The sequence below is a fragment of the Pogoniulus pusillus genome, chromosome 17 (assembly GCF_015220805.1).
Source record: "Pogoniulus pusillus isolate bPogPus1 chromosome 17, bPogPus1.pri, whole genome shotgun sequence".
Classification (NCBI taxonomy): Eukaryota; Metazoa; Chordata; class Aves; order Piciformes; family Lybiidae; genus Pogoniulus; species Pogoniulus pusillus.
Window position 1 is genome coordinate 158,171 of NC_087280.1, and position 23,191 is coordinate 181,361.

General features: G+C 51.2%; 3 non-coding genes across 3 annotated transcripts; 1 reads left to right on the top strand and 2 right to left on the bottom strand.

Moving 5' to 3' along the window:
- The first annotated feature begins 9,282 nt into the window (after positions 1-9,282).
- On the top strand, positions 9,283-9,364 carry TRNAS-AGA (transfer RNA serine (anticodon AGA)). The gene has a single exon. It is a non-coding gene; the product is annotated as a tRNA-Ser (tRNA).
- A 1,644-nt stretch (positions 9,365-11,008) lies between these two features.
- Positions 11,009-11,080, bottom strand: TRNAQ-CUG (transfer RNA glutamine (anticodon CUG)). The gene has a single exon. It is a non-coding gene; the product is annotated as a tRNA-Gln (tRNA).
- Positions 11,081-22,537: 11,457 nt separating this feature from the next.
- TRNAM-CAU (transfer RNA methionine (anticodon CAU)) lies at positions 22,538-22,609 on the bottom strand. The gene has a single exon. It is a non-coding gene; the product is annotated as a tRNA-Met (tRNA).
- Between the last annotated feature and the right edge of the window lie 582 nt (positions 22,610-23,191).

Here is a 23,191-nt window from a genome sequence, read left to right on the forward strand (position 1 = left end):
AGAGAGTTACAATACAATAGAGCCCCTGTTCATTGGTTACAGCTACAGATCATAGTCCATCGTCACATCTCGGAAGCTTTCTCATCACTAACACATGTAATTTTCCCATCACTGTTATGTGCTCTCTGGGCACTCATGGATGCAGACATTCTGTTCCCTCAGACCCTTCTCTCCGTCACTGACGTCTGCTTTCTCTTTTGCCTTCTTGGGAGCCAGCACTTCAAAAATGACCCTCAGCAAGGCAGATGGGTGGAAATGGATCAGCAGGCATAGTAGTTTGCCTAAGAAAATCGGTGTTTCTTCCTTTCCATCAGGCAGCTCAGTCCCAAATTTCCCAGCTGTAGGTCAGGACCACCAATGGGCAGGTGAGGAGAAGGACAAGGCTGGTGCTAGTCTGGGAAACACCAGTGTGATCAGCAGGACTCATCTGAGGGTTTTCTCCATTCAAGTTTTTTTTGCTGAGATGCCCACCTGTAGGTCCAGGCAGCAGCAGGGCCAATCAGGTGTTCCCAATGGGCACTGCATTGGCTCTAAATGGCTAGGTGCTGATATTAGAGGGGAGAGGGGGTGTTGCAAGGACACCCCTTGCAAAAACATCTAAGGGGTTGCTGTGGTGGCCATCAGCCAATCACAAAGAGCTATGAGAACCAATGGAGAACGATGTTGTCAAAAGTTGCCTCTTCCTTGTACTTAGTGAGCAGGGGCTTCCTTACCTGATGTGTTTCTGGGTCTATGGGTAGAGCTGGTTGGTCCTCAGAGCCAGCCATGAGTCTGTCTGAGAGCAGGTGGGTGATTACAACACAGTCAAGAAATGGCTGTCAGCCAATTGCAGAGCAGTATAGAATCATAGAATCAACCAGGTTGGAAGAGACCTCCAAGATCACCCAGTCCAACCTGTGTCTGGGTTAGGGTGCTGGATGAGAAAACAGCAGCTGAGTGAAAACAGTGGCCCTCTGTACACAATGTCCTACTCAGATGGACACAACCATTCATGGATGCTGGCACAGACATTCACCAGAGAAAACATGCACCATGCAAAACCAGGAGCAGCACAAGGCAGGGTTTAGGCTAGGAACAGGAAGTGGGTAGAGTCCTGCTGACACTGCTGCTGAGCCTCTCCCCATCATTTGTGAAAAGCAGCAGAGGTGCCTGGGGACTGGCAGAAAGCCAGTGGAACTCCAGGCTTCAAAAAAGGCAAGAAGGAAGACCCAGGCAACTCCAGACCAGTCAGCCTCACCTCCATCCCTGGAAAGATGATGGAGCAGCTCATTCTGAAGGCCACCTTTAAGCACACGGAAGAGAAGCCAGCATGGATTTACCAAGGGCAGATCTCCCTTGGCTAACCTGATAGCCCCCTATGATACCATGACCAAATAAGCAGGCAAAGGCAGAGCTGTGGTTGTCATCTGCCTTGGCTTCAGCAAGGCTTTTGGTGCTCTCTCCATAACTTGCTCCCTAGGATAGGACAAGGAGCAATGGATGTAAGCTGCAGCACAGGAGGTTCCACCTCAACACAAGGGGGAACTTCTTTACTGTAAGAGCCACAGAGTACTGGAACAGGAACAGGCTCTCCAGAAGGGCTGTGGAGTCTCCTCCTCTGGAGACTTTCAAGGACTGTCTGGGTGAGTTCCTCTGTGACCTGAGCTAGATAGTATGATCCTGCTCTGGCAGGGGAGTTGGACTCGATGGTCTCTTTGGGTCCCTTCCAACCCCTGACATCCTGTGAACATCCTCTTAGGAGATGCGTCACAGGTGGATGGTCTGTGAGGTGGATCGAAAACTGCCCAAGAGCAGAGTTCAGAGAGTTGTCATAAGTGGCACAGAGTGGCCAGTGGTGTTCCCCAGGGATTAGAGCTGGATCCAGTTTTGTTCAGTATCTTTATCAACAATCTGCATGAGGGCATTGAGTGCACCCTCAGCAAGTTCCCTGATGATACAAAACTAGGGGGGGGGGGGGGAGGGGGGAGGGAGAGGGGTGTGACGGACAACCCTCAGGTTGTGCTGTCATCCAACCAGATCTGGACAGGCTGAGAGCTGGACAAAGGAAAACCTCATGGAGTTCAGTAAGGACAAGTGCAGGGTCCTGCATCTGGAGAGGAATAACAACAGGCACCAGTACAGGTTGGAGCTGCCCTGCTGGAAAGCAGCTCCATAGAGAAAGACCTTGGAGCACTGGTAGGCAGAAAGTTCTCCATGGGCCAGCAATGTGCCCTTGTGGCCAAGAGAGCCAAGGGCATCCTGGGGTGCATCAGGAAAAGCATGGCCAGCAGGGCTAGGGAGGTTCTTCTCCCCCTCTGCCCTGTTGAGACCACACCTAGAGTACTGCATCCATATTTGGGCTCCTCAGTTCAAGAGGGACAGGGACCTGCTGGAGAGAGTCCAACAGAGAGCCATGAAGACGAGTGGGGGACTTGAGCACCTCTTCTATGGAGAGAGACCGAGAGCTGTGGGGCTGTTCTTAGTCTGGAGAAGAGAAGGCCGAGAGGGGATCTGATCAATGTGTACAAATATCTGAGGGGTGGGTTTTAAGTGGCTGGGGCCAATCTCTTCTCAGTGGTCAGCAGCAATAAGACAAGGAGCAACAGCTACAAACTGGAACAAACTCCTCAATGTGAGGAGAAACTTATTTATGGTGAGAGTGACGGAACCCTGGAGCAGGCTGCCCAGAGAGGTTGTGGAGTTTCCTTCTCTGGAGACTTTCCAAACCCATCTGGATGCATTGCTGTGTGAACTACCCTGGGTGATCCTGCCTTGACAGAGGATGGGAGTTGGGGACCTCTGGAAGTCCCTTCCAACCTCTAAAGTTCTCTGGTTCTGTGATGTCCAACCTAAATCTTCCCTGCTCCAGTTTCAGACCATTGCCCCTCATCCTGCCCCCACAGGCCCTTCTGAAGAGTCCCTGCCCAGCCTTCCAGTAGATCTTCTTCAGATATTGAAATGCAAGCTCTAAGGTCTCCCTGGAGCCTTCTCCAGGCTGAACAGACTCAATTCCTTCATCCTGGCTTCATAGGAGAGGTTTTCCAGCCCTCTGATCATCTTGCTGGCCTCCTCTGGACCTGCTCCATCAGGCCCACATCTCTCTTCTACTGGGGGCCCCAGAGCTGGACACAGCACTGCAGGTGAGGTCTCCCCAGGGCAGAGCAGAGGGACAGCATCCCCCCTCTCCATCTCTGGCCACGCTGCTTTGGATGCAGCCCAAGGCTGCACTTTGCCTTCTGGGCTGCAAGTGGCCATTGCTGGCTCCTGCCCAGCTTCTCACCCACCAGCATCCCCGAGTCCTTCTCTGCAGGGCTGCTCTCTATCTCGTCATCCCCAACCTGGATTGATTGCCCCAAGCCGGGTGCAGGACCCTGCACTTTGCCTTATTGAACCTGATGAGGCTGTCCTCAGCCCAGCCCTCCAGCCTGTTCAGGTCCCTCTAGATGGCAACCATCCTGTCCTTCAGACTTATCAACCACACCACTCAGCCTGCTGCCATCTGCAGACTTGCTGAGTGTGCCTCAATCTCACTGTCTGTAGCACTGATGAAGGTATGGAACAGCTATCAGGAGTAGATTGGTCAAGAAAAGCTTCAGAGATCCCTTCCAACCTTGACGGTCCTCAGGTGCATTGAGTCTGATGGGCTCTTGAGCAGCCACAGGAAGCAGATGCTGTGGAACATGGCAGCAGCATAAGACCACGCTGGGCAGAAGCCCCACTTGATTCAGGAATGGTGAAACTGCTACCAGAGGTAAAGGCAGGCAATGTCTTGGGTAAGACAGCAGCAACATCAGTTTGCACAGAATCCCCAGCTGCTTCAGGAGTGGTGCTAAAATGTGTGGAAATGGCCTTGGAGAATTTGGCATTTGGGTCTCAGGAGGCTCTGAGCTCTGCTGTCCCTGGCACACATGAGGCTGGGTCACCGCGTCTATTGGATTCCACTCATATTGCCCTGGAGCTCAGGGTTTTCCCCAGCTCTTCCACAGGATGATGACTCCCAGGTGCTCTGAGGGATTGAGCCAACCTCCTTTCCTGGTCTGAAATGCATGGAATGGGTCCCTCCAAGCCTGACCCCACAAAAATAGCCAGGAGCTTTTGGCACCCTGCCCTGTGCCGCTCCTCCAAAGCAGGCCACGCAGGCCTCTGGCTCCTGGGCGGAACCTGCTGATCCAAACAGGCCAGTCTAGGGGTGGGCCTCTTCCAGGGAAGGACACAGGCAGCTCTTTGATCACAAACCCCAGTCCTTCACATCCATCTTTGGTCCTCACTCCGCAGCACTGGGATCTGCTCACCGCTGCTGGCAACGTCACGCTCATCTTCTGGTGACCCACTTGTGGGCCTCAGAGGTTCAGCTGGTAGAGTGGGCCCCAGACCTCAAGCCAGTGTTCAAGGGAACATATAGTTGGAGCGGGACATCGTGAGAGGTTCTTTCCAACCCAAGCTGTTTGATGAAAGAGAAGGGGAAGGCTCATTCCCTGCTCTTGGCACTGCAGAGGACACATCTGGATCAGTGTCCCCCATTTTGTGTCCCAGGGACAAGAAGTGAAGACTTCTCATGCAGGGAAACTGGCAGAGGAGCAGGCAGAAGGGATGGCTGGAGCACATGGCATAGGGAGGGAGGGCAAGGGCAGCAGGCTTGTGGAGCCTGGCACAGATGTGTGAGGGGAGGAGGAGTGCGTGGCACTGCTGTCTCCCACCACCTACAGGAGGTCATGGGAGGAATGCAGCCAAGACTCACATGGCAGCCTTCAAACAGCAGCCATGGCCTTGACAAATGCTGAATCTTGAGGGGTGCAGGATGGGTAAAACGAGGGCTGGACCATAACACTCTGAACAGCAAAACTGTGTGTGGGATCTCTTTGAAACTGACACCAGAGGTAAAAGAGCAAAGGAGAACTGGAAGAGACTGAAGGACACTTCAGTTAGAGCAAGGGAGCTCTCAATCCTGACATCCAGAAAGTCAGGCAAGGGAGGCAGGAGGCCACCTTGGTGAAGTCAAGATGTCCCAGGCAAACTGGCATGCCAAGCCAAAGTACACTGGCAGCACAGGCAGGGATACACATCCTGGAGAGATTGTAGGGATTGTGTTGGGAGTCCAAGGAGGGGATCAGGACAGCCAAGGCACCGCCGGAGCTGCGTGGGCCAGCGATGTGACACGGACAAGAAGGGTTCCTTCAGGTGCATGGGACAGCAAAGGAAGAGGGAAGAAGCTGCACCCCTTGATGAGTGAGGCCTGGCTATAGCCACGTGGAGAAGACAGAGGTACTCAGTGAGCGGTTTGTGTCGCTCTTCACAACAAACGCTCAGCCAGGCCACTCAATCCACAGGATACAAGGGCAGGCCTGGGAGAATGAAATGCCACCCACCACAGAAGATCTGGCTCGAGATCACACAAAGAGCAGGAAAGCCCACAAACTGATGGGACCTGATGAGATGCATCAGTGGGTCCTGAGGGAACTGGCAGAAGAAGTTTCAGAGTCACTATCCATCAAATGTGACAATCTGTGGCAGAGTGGTGAAGTTCCCAGTGACTGGAAATGGAGACACATCAACCCCGAGGAACTGCAGACACGTCAGTCTCAGCCCTCTGCCCAGCAAGATCCTGGGGCAGATCCTCCTGGAAGTTGCAACCTGGCTGATTCTATGATTCTATGATTCTATGCTAAAGCACATGGGAAACAGAGAGGTTAATGGTAAGAGCCAGCCTGGCTTCACTAAGGGCAAAGGGTGCCTGACCAGCTTGGTGGCTTTCTACAACACAGTTACCATATTGACAGACGAAGGAAGAGTGGCTGATGTCATGTAGCTGGACCTGCACAGAACATGAGATTGTCTCTCACACGACATCCTTGCTTCTAAACTAGAGAGAGGTGGATTTGACAGGTGGGCCACTCAGTAAGGAAGGAATGGTCTTGATTGTTTTGCTCAAAGCTGAAGGCAGTAGCTTGCTGCCCGCGTAGAGACTAGCAGTGAGGGGTGTCCCTCGGGGGTCCATATAAGGATCAGTACCATTTAACATCTCTGGACATGGGCAGTGGGAGAGAGGATATGCTCAGCACGCTTGTGGATGCCACCAAGCTGAGTGGTGTGGTTGATACTCCAGTGGGAAGGGATGCCACTGAGAGGCACCTTGACAGGCCAGAGAGGGGAGCTTAGGAAAACCTCATGAACTTAAGTGGGTCCAAGGTCCTGCATCTGGGTCTGGGCAACCCAAAGCATGAATACAGGCTGGGCCATAATTGGATTGAGATTAGTTCAGAGCAGAAAGATGTGGGAGCATTGGTGGAAGGTGGTATGCATTAGCAAAACATTTCAGATGAAAGAGGTGAGGGCTGAGTCAGCAGCGAGGCCTCTGCCAGAGGCAACTCCGAGGTGCTCAGATGCTTCATGCACAAGGAATGTTTGTGGCCCCGCAGGCATCAGGGACACAGCATAAAAGCCTGAGCGGCTCCAGGCTCTGCATCCTCCTCTCTTGCCTCCCTTTCCACAAGGAACAAGGTAAGCCTGAGCCTGGCTCCATCCCTCCCCGTGGGCTGAGCTGCTGCTGTGGTGGCTGCTGAGGCTGACACTTGGGCTGGCTAAGCTTGGCCCTGCACCGCAGCTGTAGAAGGGCTGTCACCTCTTTCCCTTTGGATGGAGGGTAGAGGGGGGTGTCTTTTGATCAGAAGACGATCAACGTGCTCCGCTGCAGGAAGCTCTGCCCGCAGGCATTTGCACTTTCAGCAGGAGATGTGGCCCTGGGCAGCCCGGGCTAGGTGGAAGCTAGCGCAGGAGGGTTGGACAAGATGACTTTTGAGGACCCCTTCCAACCCAGTGCAATCTGTGAAGCTGTGAATGTTCTCTGGCCAAAGGCTGATTTCTGAGGCACCTGTGCAACCCAGCCCGTGCGTGCTGGCAGCACTGCGTCAATCTTCTCCTGTGCTGCTGCTCCGGGGAACGCAGGGGGAGGCCCTGCTGCAGGCAGCAGTCACTTGGGCACATCTTTGCTCCCAGTTCTTCAGACGCAGCCTGCGGGCCAGGTGTCACACCTGTTCTGTGCGCTGACAGGGTCAGCTGCAGGCCCTTTCTGGACGTGGACCTAGAAATGGAGGCTGATGTTGAGATCCGTGTTTCCTCTCTGCTCTGTGTTTCAGCTTTGCCTCCCTCCCCAAGAGATGTCTTGCTTCAGACCCTGTCCTCCACGCTCCTGTGGCAACTGTGGCCCAACCCCGCTTGCCAGCAGCTGCAGCGAGCCCTGCTTCGCCCGCTGCGCCGACTCCACGGTGGCCATCGAGGCTTCCCCGGTGGTGGTGACCCTGCCGGGCCCCATCCTCACCTCCTTCCCTCAGAACACAGCCGTGGGATCCTCTCTGTCAGCTGCTGTGGGCAGCTCGCTCAGCACCGGTGGGGTTCCCATCTCTTCGGGCAGCTCCTTCGGTCTGAGCGGCTCAGGGCTGTGCCTGCCTGTCCCCCGCTGCAATCTCAACTGCTGAAGCTGCCCCGTCACCCCCTTTGCAACGGGAAGGAAGAGCCGGACTGCACAGCACCACCATGGCCACAGCCTGCAGATGGGCTGCGTGACCTCGTGCCACCTGGCAGGCCCGGAGGGGCCTGTGCCCACAGCTGCTCCTGGCTGCATGGCAAGCCTGGCTGTGCCTCCTCTGCCTCTGCTTTGCTCGGAGCTCCTGCAGAAAGGGCTTCTTCTGCTCTGCTTTGCTGAACCTGCTGCTGATGCGGGGAGGGTGCTGGAGTTAGGGACTGCTCTGGGTGGGCGGGGATTGCCCCCGGCTAGAGCAGAACGGGGAAAGGCAAGCTCGTAGCGTGCAGCTTGTCCCTGGGAAATGGGCCATCCCCTGTGCCTCCCTCGGGCCTGAACAAGTGTTTCTTGCTTCCTGCTCTCTGCCTCTGCCTTTGCTCCTTCTCATTAAAGACTTTGTGCGGCATAGCTGGAGACTCGTGGTGGTTTGTCCTGCCTGAAGTGATGCCAGGGAAACAAAACAAATGGGGACACAACAGAGAAACTGAAAAGCAGTGGAGAAGCAGGGGAGAGAGGTAAAAATCGCATTAATGCCACCCACTGTGACCCTGCTTTACTTGGGGGGTGGGGGGTGGGGTGTGTGTGTGTGTGTGTGTGTTTCAGTTCAATTGATTTCAGTCCGAGCGCTGGGAACTCAGGAATGGAAGGAGAGCCCTCCACCCTGAGAGCAGCAGAGACGTCACCTGGGGAGAGAAACCCTCCCTCTGTGGTATCCCAGTTGCATTCCGTTTGTGCAGCATGGCTGGAGACTCGGGGCGGTTTGTCTGTCGCCTCCCTCCCTCGGGTCAGTGCTCTGCAAAGAAGGAGGGCTGCCTTCTGTCCTCATCTTCCCACCAGTTGTGGACAGAGCTCCCTGAACTCGTATCAAAGCACCGAAAATAATCAAGCAGGCAAAAGGAGGACCAAAAAGCCTCAGGAGAAGGGAGTGTGAGTCTCTGGCGTAGTGATCATGGTGCTGTGACATCTCTCAGGGTGACACTTGCTGCCCACCACTGCAGGTATTCAAGATCCAACCTCCTTTCTTCTGCCCCTGGATGCAGCACATCTCCCTGCTTGCTCAGCGCACAGGGAAGTTGTCACTGCCTGCCCCGAGCAGCTTCTCTGGCTGAGGACAGAAGCAGGCCTATGGACTGGGCGCAGGTGACAACAGATCCCGAGGTGGCAGGAAGAGCAGGACAGCTGTGCTGAGCTGCACTGTGCAGGGCGCCTTCGAGGGCACCTTCAGGCAGGGAGCTCTGGCCTTTGTGAGCCCGAATCTCAGCTGAGTCCTGGCATTTGAGAGCCAGGTTTGTGACTCCTTTCCTCTTGGCGATGCACCTTGCTGCTCACGGGTGTTTTGGAGGCAAGGAGCAGCTGAGCTGCTCAGCAGTGAAGCAAGGCCTCTTGCACGCAAGCATGGAGCCAGGCACAAAGCAGTATCACTAAGCAGTGTCACTGCTTAGTGTCCCACATGAGGCATTCCTCTCCTCAGTGCTGCTGCAGTAAAACCTCTCAGCAATGCTCAGTGCTTGATGTGTCTCAGCTTTGGGGCAGGTGCACATCTTCCCCTGGGTGAAGACTCTTTCCTCTGCCTTCTGTCTTGGCCCAGTGTGTTCCCAGCAGCAAGTGCAAAGGGAACTCCATCAGTGTCAGTGTGTGCCTGATTCCTTGTTCTGCACAGCCTGGGTCTGTCTGAGCCCAGCGAAAGGGGGACAGAGGTGATGAAGACACTAGGTGTGCCTCACGCTTGGTGCTGGAGCCAGGGCTCATTTCCTGAGCACCACCTGGCAGGAAGGTGCCTGGCACATGTAGTTGTGGCTGAGTGGTGAAGGTGATGGACTAGAAATCCATTGGGGTTTCCCCGTACAAGTTTGAATCCTGCTAACTACAGGGGGCAGCTCTTTTGGGCTCTGCTGCAGCTCTGCCACTCCAATGACCTTCAGGCCTTCCCCATAGGAGGGCTTGGTGGTCGTCTGACTCCCTGCAGCACTGCACACTGGCAAGGGCGACCCTCAGCTGTCAGGGACCTTCAAGGGCGGGCCTGTGCCAGGAGGAAGCAACAAGGCAGGAGCCTTGGGGGAGTGCAGCATTCGGCAGCCCCTGGGAGCTGGATTTCCGGGTGGACTTGGCAGTCTTCATGATCTCAACTGGAGAGCAGCTCCTTTTGCCCTGAAGAGGCCAGGACACAATGTCCAGTGAGGCTCACAGCATGATGAGTGACGCTTGCCTGGAGTCCAGGGTGTTTTCAGACTCTCCCACCTCACGATGACTCCTTGGTGCTGTGGGAGACTGACCCAGCGTCCCTGTGTAATTGGAAATGCATGGATTGGGCCACCCTGTGCTGCCCTGCAGAAGTGTTTCTGTTCTGTGCCTCTGCCTTTTCTCCTTCTCATTAAAGACTTTGTGCAGCATAGCTGGAGACTTGTGGTGGTTTGTCCTGGCTGAAGTGATGCCAGAGAAAGAAAACAAAGAATGAGGCAAAAGGAAAAAACATAGAATAGTCTTGCAGAAACGGAGCAAATCAATAGAGAGGGTTGGAAATAGAGGCACTGCATGCACTGCAACCATGTTTTACTGTGTGGACACTCAAGAGTAGGAGATATTTTCCCAGGGAGTGTTGTAGAGTCTCCACCCTTGGGGTTGTCCAACATCTGACCAGACAAACAACCTCCTCTCCTAAGGATCCTGCTTTGAGGCAAGGGTGGGTGTGTGATGTCCAGCTCTGCTGTTGCGTGACTGTCTGAGCTGCTGCTGGGTCCCCTCAACCCGGAGCACCCTTCAAGCAAAATGGAGCAGAGAGGGGCCAGAGGTGAGCAGTCAGGAAAGCTGCAGAGGCTTGTTAGGTGCAGGGCAGGAGAAGGGTGACTGGTGTCAGTCCCAGGGCTGGGAAGAGAGGAAAGCAAGATTGGAGTGCGTTGAATTGAGCCACCATCAAAGCTGTGAAAGTGAAGCATGCTCATGAAAGGCCTGAAAGAGTGTCTAGGGTTCTAATTTAAACTCCCAGAGACTCTATTAAATTTGATAGAACCAATAACAATTTGTAGAGTGCCCTTGCCTCTTCCCCCTTCTTTCCCAAAGGAAGGGATTAGATGCAGGGAGAGAGAGGGGTAAGCACACCTGAATAAATCAATGTCACTCGATTCGGAAGTTAAAAGGAAACAGCTTAACAATAACTTAGAAGAGGTATCTGAGGTAGGGAAGTTTACAAAAGATAGGGGAGGGGAAAAGTAGCAAAATACAAAATGTACAAATACAACCCGAGTTTTGTGATGGTGGCTTTGTCTGCCTCGTGTCTGCCACGTGGTAAAACAGCTGGCAATGGTGGTATGCAGGGAGAGATTGTGGAGAGAGGGAGAGGGAAAGAGGGAGAGAGGGAGAGAGAGAGAGAGAGAACAGGAAGTCCCCTTCCTTTTATAGGACTGGAAGTGGGGGGGAGTGGGCTACCCATCACCTGGTGGTGTGACCCACCCCTGGGGAGGGGTCAAGACCCCTAGGGTCAGGTTCAGGGTTACTCCCCCTGGGAGTCAAAAGGCCAGGTCCCACTGAGATTTGAACTCAGATTGCTGGATTCAGAGTCCAGAGTGCTCACCATTACACCATGGAACCTCCTGTAGAAATATTTGCTCTACGGCCTCTTCAGCATTGTGGCTCACACAGTGCAGCTTGCACAACGCAGTCATGATTCACGGGTTGCTGGCTTCATGCTTTCAATTGTGTTCTCTTCTGCTGCTGGCCCGCTTAACCTCCATGCTGGACAACCTCTCCATCTGCCTGGGTAAAACATTGCCTCTCCTCTTTCTCACTTTTGCTCTTTCTAAGCACCCTCTAATCTCCAGCCTTACTCCTGGTTGCGCTCCTGCCCTTTTATGAGGCTTTGAGCAACCTGGGCTAGCGGAAGGTGCCCCTGCCCACGGCATGGTGGCTGGGTCTCAAAGATCTTCAGGGTCCCAAAGCATTCTGTGATTCTACGACTCCTGTGGTGGTTTGGATGTACCCCGCCCCACCCCCACACTTTAAAAGGTACCCAGACTAGACTCAGACGGTTCTGGGAATATAAATGAAGCTATTTATTTACAGCTAGCACAATATACAAGCAGATATTTACAATATATACAGAAATATACAAAAATATACAAGGTAAAAGGTAATACAGAAACACAACTCCCCTCCCAGAAACCTGAGTCCCCGGGAGAGGCTCTCAACCACCCCTGCACCTTCCCCCTGCCCCTGTCAACCTTACCCCAGTCCTGAGAAGAATAGAGGTTCAGCCAAGAGGTTAAGAAGCAAAGGTGAGTGGCAGGAGAGGTTAGGGAGATGCAGCTCAGTCAAAGCCCAGCCCGAAAGTGAGGACAAAATGGTGAAAGTGCTATCTAATGTTTACTTTCTTGTTCCCATACCTCTCAGCGAGACTGTGAGAGGAGTTGACATCACCATTGTTTTCCTTTCCACAGCCTATCATCTAGGTTTTTTTCTCACCAAAACATTCCACCCTGCTTCAAACTAGCACAATCCACCCCTGTCTGCTTCACTCAGAGTATCGCTGAGAATTATCTGATCTAATCTAAACCAATATTTACACTAATGAATTTTACAAGTTCAGTTCACTCTTCATTCCAGATATCTCAGATGTAGGTGATTCAAAAGCTCAGAACAGTTTGTCTCCTCACGGATGAGACAAGAACAGGGACTCCCAGGTGACGTTGGGTTTGTGCTCATGTACTGTAGATTCTCTCGTAGATTCTTTCAGTGTTGGACGCCGATGGTACCTAGAACAGAAAACTCCTAACAGCTTGTATTATACACTCTGAATTTAAACTCTCTCAGCTAAGGTTAGGTTTCTCTGTGGAATGCACTGGATTTCACCATTCCTGCCATAGATCGGCACAACAAGTAGGCTTTCCTTTCCTCTGCCAACCATGCTTCTTCCAGTCCTTTAGCCAACCCCATAGAGCATTGGCTACCATCCACGAGTCGGTGTAGAGGTAAAGGATAGACCAATTTTCATGTTCAGCCACATCAAGAGCAAGTTGGACAGCTTTTACCTCAGCGAACTGACTGGATTCTCCTTCGCCATCGCTCGCTTCAGTAACTCTCCTTGTAGGACTCCAGACTGCTGACTTCCATCTTCGCTTGTTCCCAATAAGACAACAGGAACCATCTGTGAACAAAGCATAGTTCTTTTCCTGATCAGAGAGATTACCATAGGGAGGAGCTTCCTCAGCACGAGTTATTTTCTCCTCTGGAGGTTTGGTACAGTCTGTGCCTTCTGGCCAGTTGGTGATCACCTCCACCAGACCAGGTCGATCAAGATTCCCCATTTGTGCTCATTGGGTTATCAAAGCCATCCACTTAGACCAGGTTGCATCTGTGGCATGATGTGGTGATGAACCTTTGCCTTTGAACATCCAGTTTAGAACTGGCAATCTAGGAGCTAAAAGCAATTGTGACTCAGTTCCAATCACTTCAGAAGCTGCTTTCACTCCTTCATAGGCTGCTAGTATCTCTTTCTCTGTTGGGGTATAATTTGCCTCTGAACCTCTGTAGCTACGACCCCAGAAACCAAGAGGACGACCACGTGTCTCGTTTGGAGCTCTCTGCCAAAGGCTCCAAGTTGGACCGTTGTCACTGGCAGCCCTGTACAGAATGTTCTTAATGTCTGGACCAGATCGCACAGGTTCCAAGCCCACTGCATGGACTACTTCTCGCTTGATCTGATCAAAGGCTGCTTGTTGTTCAGGTCCCCACTCAAAATTGTTTCTCTTACGAATCACATCACGCAGAGGTTTGACAATCTGACTGAATCCAGGAATGTGTAGTCTCCAAAATCCCACTGCACCTAAGAAAGAGAGAGTGTCCTTATTGTTTGTGGGAACTGCCATGGTGGAGACTTTGTTGATCACATCCTGAGGAATGTGACGGCAACCATCCTGCCACCGCACTCCCAGAAACTGAATTTCTCTGGCAGGTCCTCTGACCTTGTCTCTCTTAATGGCAAAACCTGCTTGCAACAGAATGCCAATGATTCTGTTACCTTTCTCGAAGACTTCCTCAGCAGTTTGGCCCCACACAGTGATGTCGTCAATGTACTGGATGTGCTCTGGAGCTTTACCTTTCTCCAGTGCATTGTGGATGACTGAGTGACAGATGGTTGAGCTGTGTTTCCACCCCTGAGGCAAACGGTTGAACTGGTACTGGATTCCTCTCCAGGTGAATGCAAACTGAGGCCTGCACTCCTTTGCTATGGGAATAGAGAAGAAAGCATTAGCAATGTCTATGGTTGCATACCATTTAGCCTCCTTCGATTCCAGCTCGTACTGGAGTTCCAGCATGTCCGGCACAGCTGCGCTCATGGGTGGTGTCAGCTCGTTGAGGGCACGAAAGTCAACTGCGAGTCTCCAATTGCCGTTAGGCTTGCGCACAGGCCAGATGGGACTGTTGAAAGGTGAATGAGCTTTCTCGATGACAGCCTGACTCTCCAGCTGACGAATCAGCTGATGAATGGGCAACAAAGAGTCACGGTTAGTTCTGTACTGCCTGTGGTGAACAGTTTGAGTAGCAATTGGCACTGCCAGATCCTCTATGTCATGATGTCCCACAACTGCAGATTCATCTGAAAGTTCAGGTCTCATGGACAACTTCAATTTACCATCCTCAGTCTCTACAGATGCTATTCCAAAAGCCCATTTGTGACCCTTAGGATCTTTGAAACAACCTTGTCTCAAAAAGTCAATTCCCAGAATGCAGGGCGCATCAGGACCAGTTACAATCGTATGTTTCTTCCACTCTTTACCAGTTAAACTGATTTCAGCCTGTATCTTAGTTAACTCTTGAGATCCACCAGTGATGCCAAAAATAGATATGGACTCTGTCCCTATGCAATTGGATGGCAACAAAGTACACTGAGCACCTGTGTCAACTGAAGCCCTGTATTGCCCAACTTTTGAACTGCCAGGCCACCTAATGAATACATTCCAATAGATTCGGTTCTCTCCACTATCCCTTTCCTCCTCCTGACTGGAGGCAGGGCACCCCTAATGCTGAACGTGGCATGTGGGGTGTACACAATGATTGGTGTTGCTGTGAGAGAAATTGCAATTGTTGGAGTAATTGCAGTTGCTCTCAGGAGCTGAAGAGGTGACAGCTACTTTCCTGGCATTGCTGCCTCTGTTTCTGCCACTCTGCAGTTCCCTGACTCTCTTTGAAGGAGTTGAAGTAAGTTGACCATCCCACTTGTTCATGTTCTCACCGTTTGTGTCACGCAGAAGTATCCACAGTGACGCACGTGATTGCTGATGTCTGGGTGGAATTTGTCTCCTCCTGGGCTGGAATTGCCTTGCAGGAGGTGGGCATCTGTTCCTGACTGCAGAAACATGCACCCATTCAGATGGTGCAGGGACATTATCTTTTACCAAATTGGTAATGTTTCTGAGATCCTCCTTTAGTTCTTTCATGCTGTCTTTGATACCTTCCCTAATGCTATCTTTCATCTCTGTAGTCATAGTTTTTATGGCAGAGACTAGGGCAGAATGTGACAAGCTGTCCTCTATCTGCCTGAGCTGGTCAGTGAACTCACCAACAGTGAAAGACCTTCCATTATCACTCCTTGATAGGAGCTTGCTGGCCAAGATGTTAGCATAGGATGAAGGAACAAGCTTAATCAGCTTCTTCATGAGATTTGTTCCCAAAGGAATATCGTCAGGCTCATGGATACCATGTTCTCCATAAAGCACTTCCTTCACAGCAAACTCCTTCAGAAGCTTAATTCCCTGCTCAATGGTATTCCACCTCTTGGCAGCCCATGGCAGATCACCTCGGGAAGGATATCTCATAGCCACAGCCAACAGAAGGCGTGTCCACAAGCTAACCTTACCAAGAGGACTTGGTAGGTATTTGTCCACTCCACTCTCCTTAGTGAGTGGCCCCAGCTGCTTGGCAGACTTGTCTCCTACCTGCAGGGCATTAGCACCAATGCTACGGCATCTCACTAGCCAGCTTAGGATTGGCTCACCTGATTCCCTTGAGTATTCCTCTCTAACTTCCCTGACTTCTCTGAGTGGATCGTTGGAGTCCTGGATGTCATCCTCCTCCTCCTCTTCCTCTTGTTGATCTGGTTGTCCCTGGCCTAGAAACAGAACCTTCCTCATAGCACTCTTAAACTCATTGGAACCATCCTCTTTCTTGGCAGTCAACCTCACAGCGCTCTTCTCATTTGAGTACTGCGATCTCAGCATGTTCGCTAGGACCCAAAGACTAAATGCCTCCTCTTCCTCCTCTTGCTCACCACAGGTCCCCTCTCTTACATCCTCCTTTGAATCACACTTTGTCAAAAACTGTGTCTTGGCTTTCACCTTAGCAGGTGCCAAAAAGGCCTGCACAGCAACAGACTTTGACATGTCTACCGGAGGGTTTGAATCAGTGGGGGTCTGACCTGGGGTCTGTGAGTTCAGATCTGACTTAGAACTAACAGGGTTCTGGTCTGCTGGTTCGGGCTGTGGATTCGGACTTGGACTGACTGGGCTATTGTTATTATTAGTGTTATCAGCAGATGGGACATTCTGATTTTGAGTGTTTGCCTGTGCTCCTCGGATGCCTGCCAACCCTGATGTGTTATTATCTTTGCTGTCATTGTTGTTAGGAGCATTGGCAGTTTTTCCAGAATCTGGAGAAGGAGGTACAGGGACTATCCCTGGCTGTGCCCCTGACTGGGAGAGAGGTGGTGTTCCCGAATTATCTGTGTTTTGATTTGGTTGCTGCAAAACTGTTCCTTTTGGTTTTGAGACAGACACTTTCCTAGTTTTTGCAGGTATTGCATTCAAATTTTTCACACATAAAGCCAGAATTAATATGAAAATCAAAACTATAAGACATAAATTGACACACATCAGACCTGCCACAGTCTGCTTTGTGTAAAAATCTTTACAAGGGTCCAGCATCTCAGTTCAGGGTTGAATCACGCTCATGAGGGCTGTAGTTAAAGCAGTCTTTTGATTGCTTGTAATATTATTGGCAATTACCCCTGTAATGTTACTGGTAAGATTTTCAGTGACATTAAAACCAGCATACCCAAGAATGAAATCACTCTAGGACCATAAAATGCCTGTAAGCTTAGCTTTGACCTTCTTAAAAACTACGTTAAGCAAGAAATAACCGATTTGGTCTTTGATCCAATTGTGCACAAGAAAACAGAAAACAGGCCACACAATAGCCCTCACCAAGTAAAATAGCTGCTTCATTAGCTTCATTCTGATTCCCAGAGTTAATTAACAGTCACTCAAATGAATTTGCCCCACGTTGGGGAAGCCAAATTAAAATATGTGGTGGTTTGGATGTACCCTGCCCCCCACACACTTTAAAAGGTACCCAGACTAGACTCAGACGGTTCTGGGAATATAAATGAAGCTATTTATTTACAGCTAGCACAATATACAAGCAGATATTTACAATATATACAGAAATATACAAAAATATACAAGGTAAAAGGTAATACAGAAACACAACTCCCCTCCCAGAAACCTGAGTCCCCGGGAGGGGCTCTCAACCACCCCTGCACCTTCCCCCTGCCCCTGTCAACCTTACCCCAGTCCTGAGAAGAATAGAGGTTCAGCCAAGAGGTTAAGAAGCAAAGGTGAGTGGCAGGAGAGGTTAGGGAGATGCAGCTCAGTCAAAGCCCAGCCCGAAAGTGAGGACAGAATGGCGAAAGTGCTATCTAATGTTTACTTTCTTGTTCCCATACCTCTCAGCGAGACTGTGAGGGGAGTTGACATCACCATTGTTTTCCTTTCCACAGCCTATCATCTAGGTTTTTTTCTCACCAAAACATTCCACCCTGCTTCAAACTGGCACAACTCCTTAACCATCTTCCGTGGGCCAGGCAGAAACCACCCAGAAATCACCCAGAGCTCCCTGGCATCTGACAGCTGCAGCTCACACCAGGCTGGCTCACACAGGAGGCCAGGCCACTCCTAGGTCTCACACTCCTGAGGTCTTTCTGGCTGAGGACAGCTCTTGGCAATCTAGAGAGCCACCTTCACACAACAGAAGCCCCCTCACCTTCCCTTCTTCAGGCTGAACAAATCTCCTTCATGATCTCCCTCAATCACAACAGACTCCACTGTGGTCTTATACCTCCTTGTTGATGCTCTGAAACCTCGTTGTTGATGTCCCCTCTTCCTCTGTGCACAGGAAGACCTCTTTTGAGGCTGGTGCTTCCTGGATGTGGTCCTCCTGAAAAAAATCACTGGACCTTGTGCACTCTGTGGTGGGATTGCACAAGGATGTTTCTGTCCTGTCAACAAAGATGGAGGGAAACACCCCAGGCCCTAAAATGTCCCCATTGGCTTCTTATTGGTGGTTCTTTACTCCCACCTATGCACAGTATCACAGTATCATCAGGGTTGGAAAAGACCTCACAGATCATCAAGTCCAACCCTTTACCACAGAGCTCAAGGCTAGACCATGGCACCAAGTGCCACGTCCAACCTTGCCTTGAAGTGCCCCAGGGACGGCGACTCCACCACCTCCCCGGGCAGCCCATTCCAGTGTCCAATGATTCTCTCAGTGAAGAACTTTCTCCTCACCTTGAGCCTAAATGTCAACTGGCGAAGCCTGAGGCTGTGTCCTCTCATTCTGGCGCTGGCCACCTGAGAGAAGAGAGCAACCTCGTCCTAGCCACAACCTCCCCTCAGGTAGTTGTAGACAGCAATAAGGTCACCCCTGAGCCTCCTCTTCTCCAGGCTAAACAATCCCAGCTCCCTCAGCCTCTCCTCATAGGGCTTGTGCTCAGGGCCTCTCACCAGCCTCGTTGCCCTTCTCTGGACACGCTCAAGCATCTCAACGTCCCTTTTAAACTGGGGGGCCCAGAACTGGACACAGTACTCAAGGTGTGGTCTAAGCAGTGCAGAGTACAGGGCCAGAATGACCTCCCTGCTCCTGCTGACCACACCATTCCTGATGCAGGCCAGGATGCCACTGGCTCTCTTGGCCACCTGGGCACACTGCTGGCTCATGTTCAGGCGGGTATCAATCAGTACCCCCAGATCCCTCTCTGTCTGGCTGCTCTCCAGCCACTCCGACCCCAGCCTGTACCTCTGCATTGGGTTGTTGTAGCCAAAGTGCAGCACCCTGCACTTGGAGCTATTGAACCCCATCCCATTGGACTCTGCCCATCTGTCCAGGCGGTCAAGGTCCCGCTGCAGAGCCCTTCTGCCTTCTAACTCAGTCACATCTGCCCCCAGCTTAGTGTCATCTGCAAACTTGCTGATGACTGACTCGATGCCCTCATCCAGATCATCTATGAAGATGTTAAAGAGGATGAGGCCCAGCACTGATCCCTGAGGGACACCACTAGTGACTGGCCGCCAGCTGGATGTGGCACCATTCACCACCACTCTCTGGGCTCGGCCCTTCAGCCAGCTCCTAACCCAGCACAGAGTGTTGCCATCCAAGCCATGGGCTGACAGCTTAGCCAGCAGTTTGCTGTGGGGGACAGTGTCAAAGGCCTTGCTGAAGTCCAGATAGACCACATCCACAGGCCTCCCCACATCCACCAAGTGGGTCACCTGATCATAGAAGGAGATCAGGTTAGAAAGGCAGGATCTGCCCTTCCTAAACCCATGCTGGCTGGACCTGAGCCCTTTGCCATCCCTTAGGTGTGCTCTTATCACCCCCAAGCTAACCTGCTCCATCAGTTTCCCTGGCACTGAGGTCAGGCTGACAGGTCTGTAGTTCCCAGGTTCCTCCATCCGACTCTTCTTGTGGATGGGGACCACGTTGGCAGTTTCCAGTCTCCTGGGACCTCTCTGGTGAGCCAGGACTGCTGGAAAATGATAGAGAGCGGCTTGGCCAGCTCAGCTGCCAGCTCTCTCAGCACCCTGGGATGGATCCCATCTGGTCCCATGGACTTGTGGGTGTCCAAATGGCTCAGCAGGTCCTGAACTAATTCTTCATGAATTTCCAGGGGAACACACCGCTCCCCGACCCCATCCCCCAGTTCAAGAGGCCACTTGCCCTGAACTCCTCCCTCCTTACTGTTGAAAACTGAGGCGAAGAAGGCATTCAGGACCTCAGCCTTTTCTACATCATCACTTATAGTGTTCCCCTCCTGGTCCAGTAAGCAGTGGAGGCTCTTCTTGCCCTTCCTTTTAGCACTGATACATTTATAAAAGTGCTTTTTGTTATCTTTCACAGAGGTGGCAGCCTAAGTTCTAGCTGGGCCTTAGCCTCTCTAATTTTTCTCCTGCATAATCTGGCTACCTCCTTAAACACGTCAGGAGAAGCCTTCCCCTCCTTCCAGAGGTGATACACCTTCTTTTTTTCCCCCAATTCCTTCAGGAGCTGTTTACTCATCCAGGCTGGTCGCCTTCCCCGCCGGCTCATCTTTCGGCACATGGGAACTGTCAGCTCCTGTGCCTTCAAGAGCTCCTGTTTAAAGTAGGTGAGGAATCAGAGAATTGTGGAACAATTTTGGTTGGAAAAGACTGTCTCAGTTCTAATTTAAAATTCCCAGATACTCAAATATATTTGATAGAACCAATTTACAGGATGCCCTTCCCTCCCAAAGAAAAGGGATTAGATGGACAGAGAGAGAGGAAAGGTATTCAGACCCAAATAAATAATCTCACCGTGATTTGGAAGTTAAAAGAAGAAAAAATTAACAATAAATAGAAGGTATATGAGGTAGGGAAGTTACAAAGGGATAGGAAAGGGGAAATAAGATACAAAATATGTAAATATACAACCAGATTTGATGGCAATGGGTTTTGTCCACATTGTGGTGATGATGGCCGTGTGGTAAGACAAAGAGGAGCATGAAACAGGAATGTTGATTTCTCATGAGCAGGAAGGCAGGGGAGAGTGAGAGAGAGACAAACAGGAAGTCCTCCTGCTTTTATGGATCCTAGACAGGAAGGGGGAGTGGGCTAAACTACAATCACCTGGCAGTGTTCAGACCTACCCCTAGGGAGGTGTCAAGATCACCTGGAGTCAGGTTCAAGATCACTCCCCCCCAGGAGGTTTAACCCTGTACAAAGACTTACAATCATCAAGTCCAATCATTAGCCTAACCCTGAGAAGTCCTTAACTAAACTCTGAGTTATCGCAGGTTCTGGACTTGTGAGCAGAGCCTGAAGACTCAAGTCTTGCTGAGATGGAGGAGGAAAAAGCTTAGCAAGAGCCTCCCAGTGCCTACTAGGAGGTCACTTGCTGGCTGGAGGATGAGAGTGGTGGTCAATAATTGAACAGGCCCTGTGTATCTGACTATACGCACAAAAGGGACTGCACTGACAATGCTCAGGAGTGGGAGCAGCAGTACAGAGAGGCTCACAAGGTCTTTCATGGCCCAAAAGGGCAAAACTTGATCAGCTGGTGTGATGCTGCTTGAAGCAGGAGGATGCAATCTCTGACTCCCTGAAATGCCTTTGAAACAGAAGAGTCATTGGGAGGTAAACTGGCAGTAGGGAGAGAGGATTGTGTGGGTGGATATTTGAAGAATTTCCAGGGAGAGGCCTGCAGAACATGAGCTTTGCAGGGGAGAGTGGAAAGGTGAAATGCAGAGAATCTCCACCCACTTTTCCTCTCATCAGCACCTCCTGCTACTGGTGGCATCTTCGGCCTGCAGCAAGAGCTCCAGCACAGGCTGGAGAACAGAGTGCGTGGAGGAGCAAGGCAAACGGGAGGAAGCCAAGGGAAAAGAGCCTGTCAGGAGGAGCACTTGAACCCAGGATCCCAGGGAGTGACTGCAGCACCTGCAGCTGCTCAGCCTCCCAGGGCTGCCTGCTGCTTCTTCCTCCAGCAGCCATTCATGTACTGCACAAGTGGCTGTGCCTTGGTCTACATGGAAATGCGGTGCTGTGAGCTCAGGTAAACACCCATTCAGCTGCTCACTCCTTGACCCACCTTCGGTGGGCTGCAGGCCACTCATAGCTGGATTAGGAACTAATGGCCCAGGATAAACACAAGAATGTGGCTTAGCAAAAGCTGTCCTGGGCAAATCAGGCTTGCCTGGGGAAAAGTAATTTGGGGCCAATTAAAACAGATTAATCTAATGGAAAAAAAGAGTACCTTTCCTCACCCCTAACCCAGGTTCATCTTTCCTCCCTCACATCTGACTTGTTTACCTGACTCTTGGGGAACACCTGCTGATCCCATTGGTGTTTCCCAGAGCAGGATCAGCCTTGCCTTTCCCAGATGCAGATTCATGGAACACCTTGCCTGCAGCTGGGAATTTGGGAACTGAGATGCCTTGATTGGAAGTGAGAAACACCGATTTCCCCAGGGCTTCCATGTGGCTGTAAGAGGAGCTGTATCTGTGCTCCACAGACGTTCATCCACCCTGCTGAGGGTGGATTTTGTGAGTGGTGATATAAGAAAAATCAAGGAATGCTGGTAAAAAGGTCTCATAGACCAGATGCTCATTTTGACAAACCTTGAAACATCAAACTCTGTAGAAATGTTTGTTTATAGTAATCAGTAGCTAATATGCAAACCTAAAAAAGAGCTACTGAAGAAGTGTCTGCAGCTACTCCTTGGAGATTTGTGATAAGCAATCTTGTAAAGGCCCAGGCCTGCAGTGACTACGAAAAGTGGGAAAGAGATAAATGAGAAGCAGAGATATGCTGACATCAGCAACAAAGAAGGGTCTGCTGACCAGAGATGAGAAAGACTCTGTGAGGAAGACTGTGTGGGATGGTCTTCGCAGATAACCATTCCAGACCACCAGGATTGAAACTGGGGTGGAAAATGGGAAAATATCTATGTCAATGAACTCCAAGAAATAATTGTAACAACCCTCCCTCCTATTATGAATATGCCTGCTCTTGTGACATAAACTGTGGCATGTGCCAGCATGGGGTGTGCAGGATTGATGGAGCCATCCTGCTGCACCCAGCGCTGTAATAAAACATACCTACTGCAGAACTCTGCCTGAGTTTTGGGATTCATTTCAGTGGTATCTGCTAAGAAGGCAAAAAGGAAAAGTGGTCAGTGTTAGAGAGGATGGTGTGAAGGAAGAGGAGGGCCCAGAGCAGCTGAAAGCTTCTTGAAGAGAGGAGCAAAGCAAAACACAGTTAGCAGAGGATGGTTTCGATCCATCGACCTCTGGGTTATGGGCCCAGCACGCTTCCGCTGCGCCACTCTGCTCTCACTAGTACAGTGTGGACCTGCCACAGCCATGCCTGCACTGCCAGTCCTCAGCATCCTTCCCTTCACCTATCCTGTACTTGCCTTCCTGAGCAGGAAACATGCCCCTCTGAAATCCTGGCGTTGAGCCTGCTGTGGCAAGTGCAAGGGCCTTGGTTGCCCCTTCTCCCTACTTCTGCCCATAACGCTGCAGGGGGACTTGCTCCAGCTAGGTCTGCAGGTGCTGGAGGACATCCTGGAGTGGAGAGCATCTTGTTTCTTAAGCATTACCATTTTGGCTCCCACCCCACAAATTCTTCAGTTTACAGACTGTTTAACTAAGCTGGTCAAGGATCCACTTGCCCATACTAGGCAGATGGATTCCATCCCTGCCTAACTGGTTGTGCTCAGCAAAGAATGTCCCATTGCTGTAAACCCCAAAACTCTCACAATGGCACCAGCCATGTAGCCAGAGGGTGATGCTTTACACACCTATTTCTGGCTGCCTCCATGTCTCTGACTGATAAAATAAAGGAAAAGATGACTTAGGCCCCAACATTTTTCACTTGTTGCACCAGAGTACTTTCTTGATTCTGCCCTGGT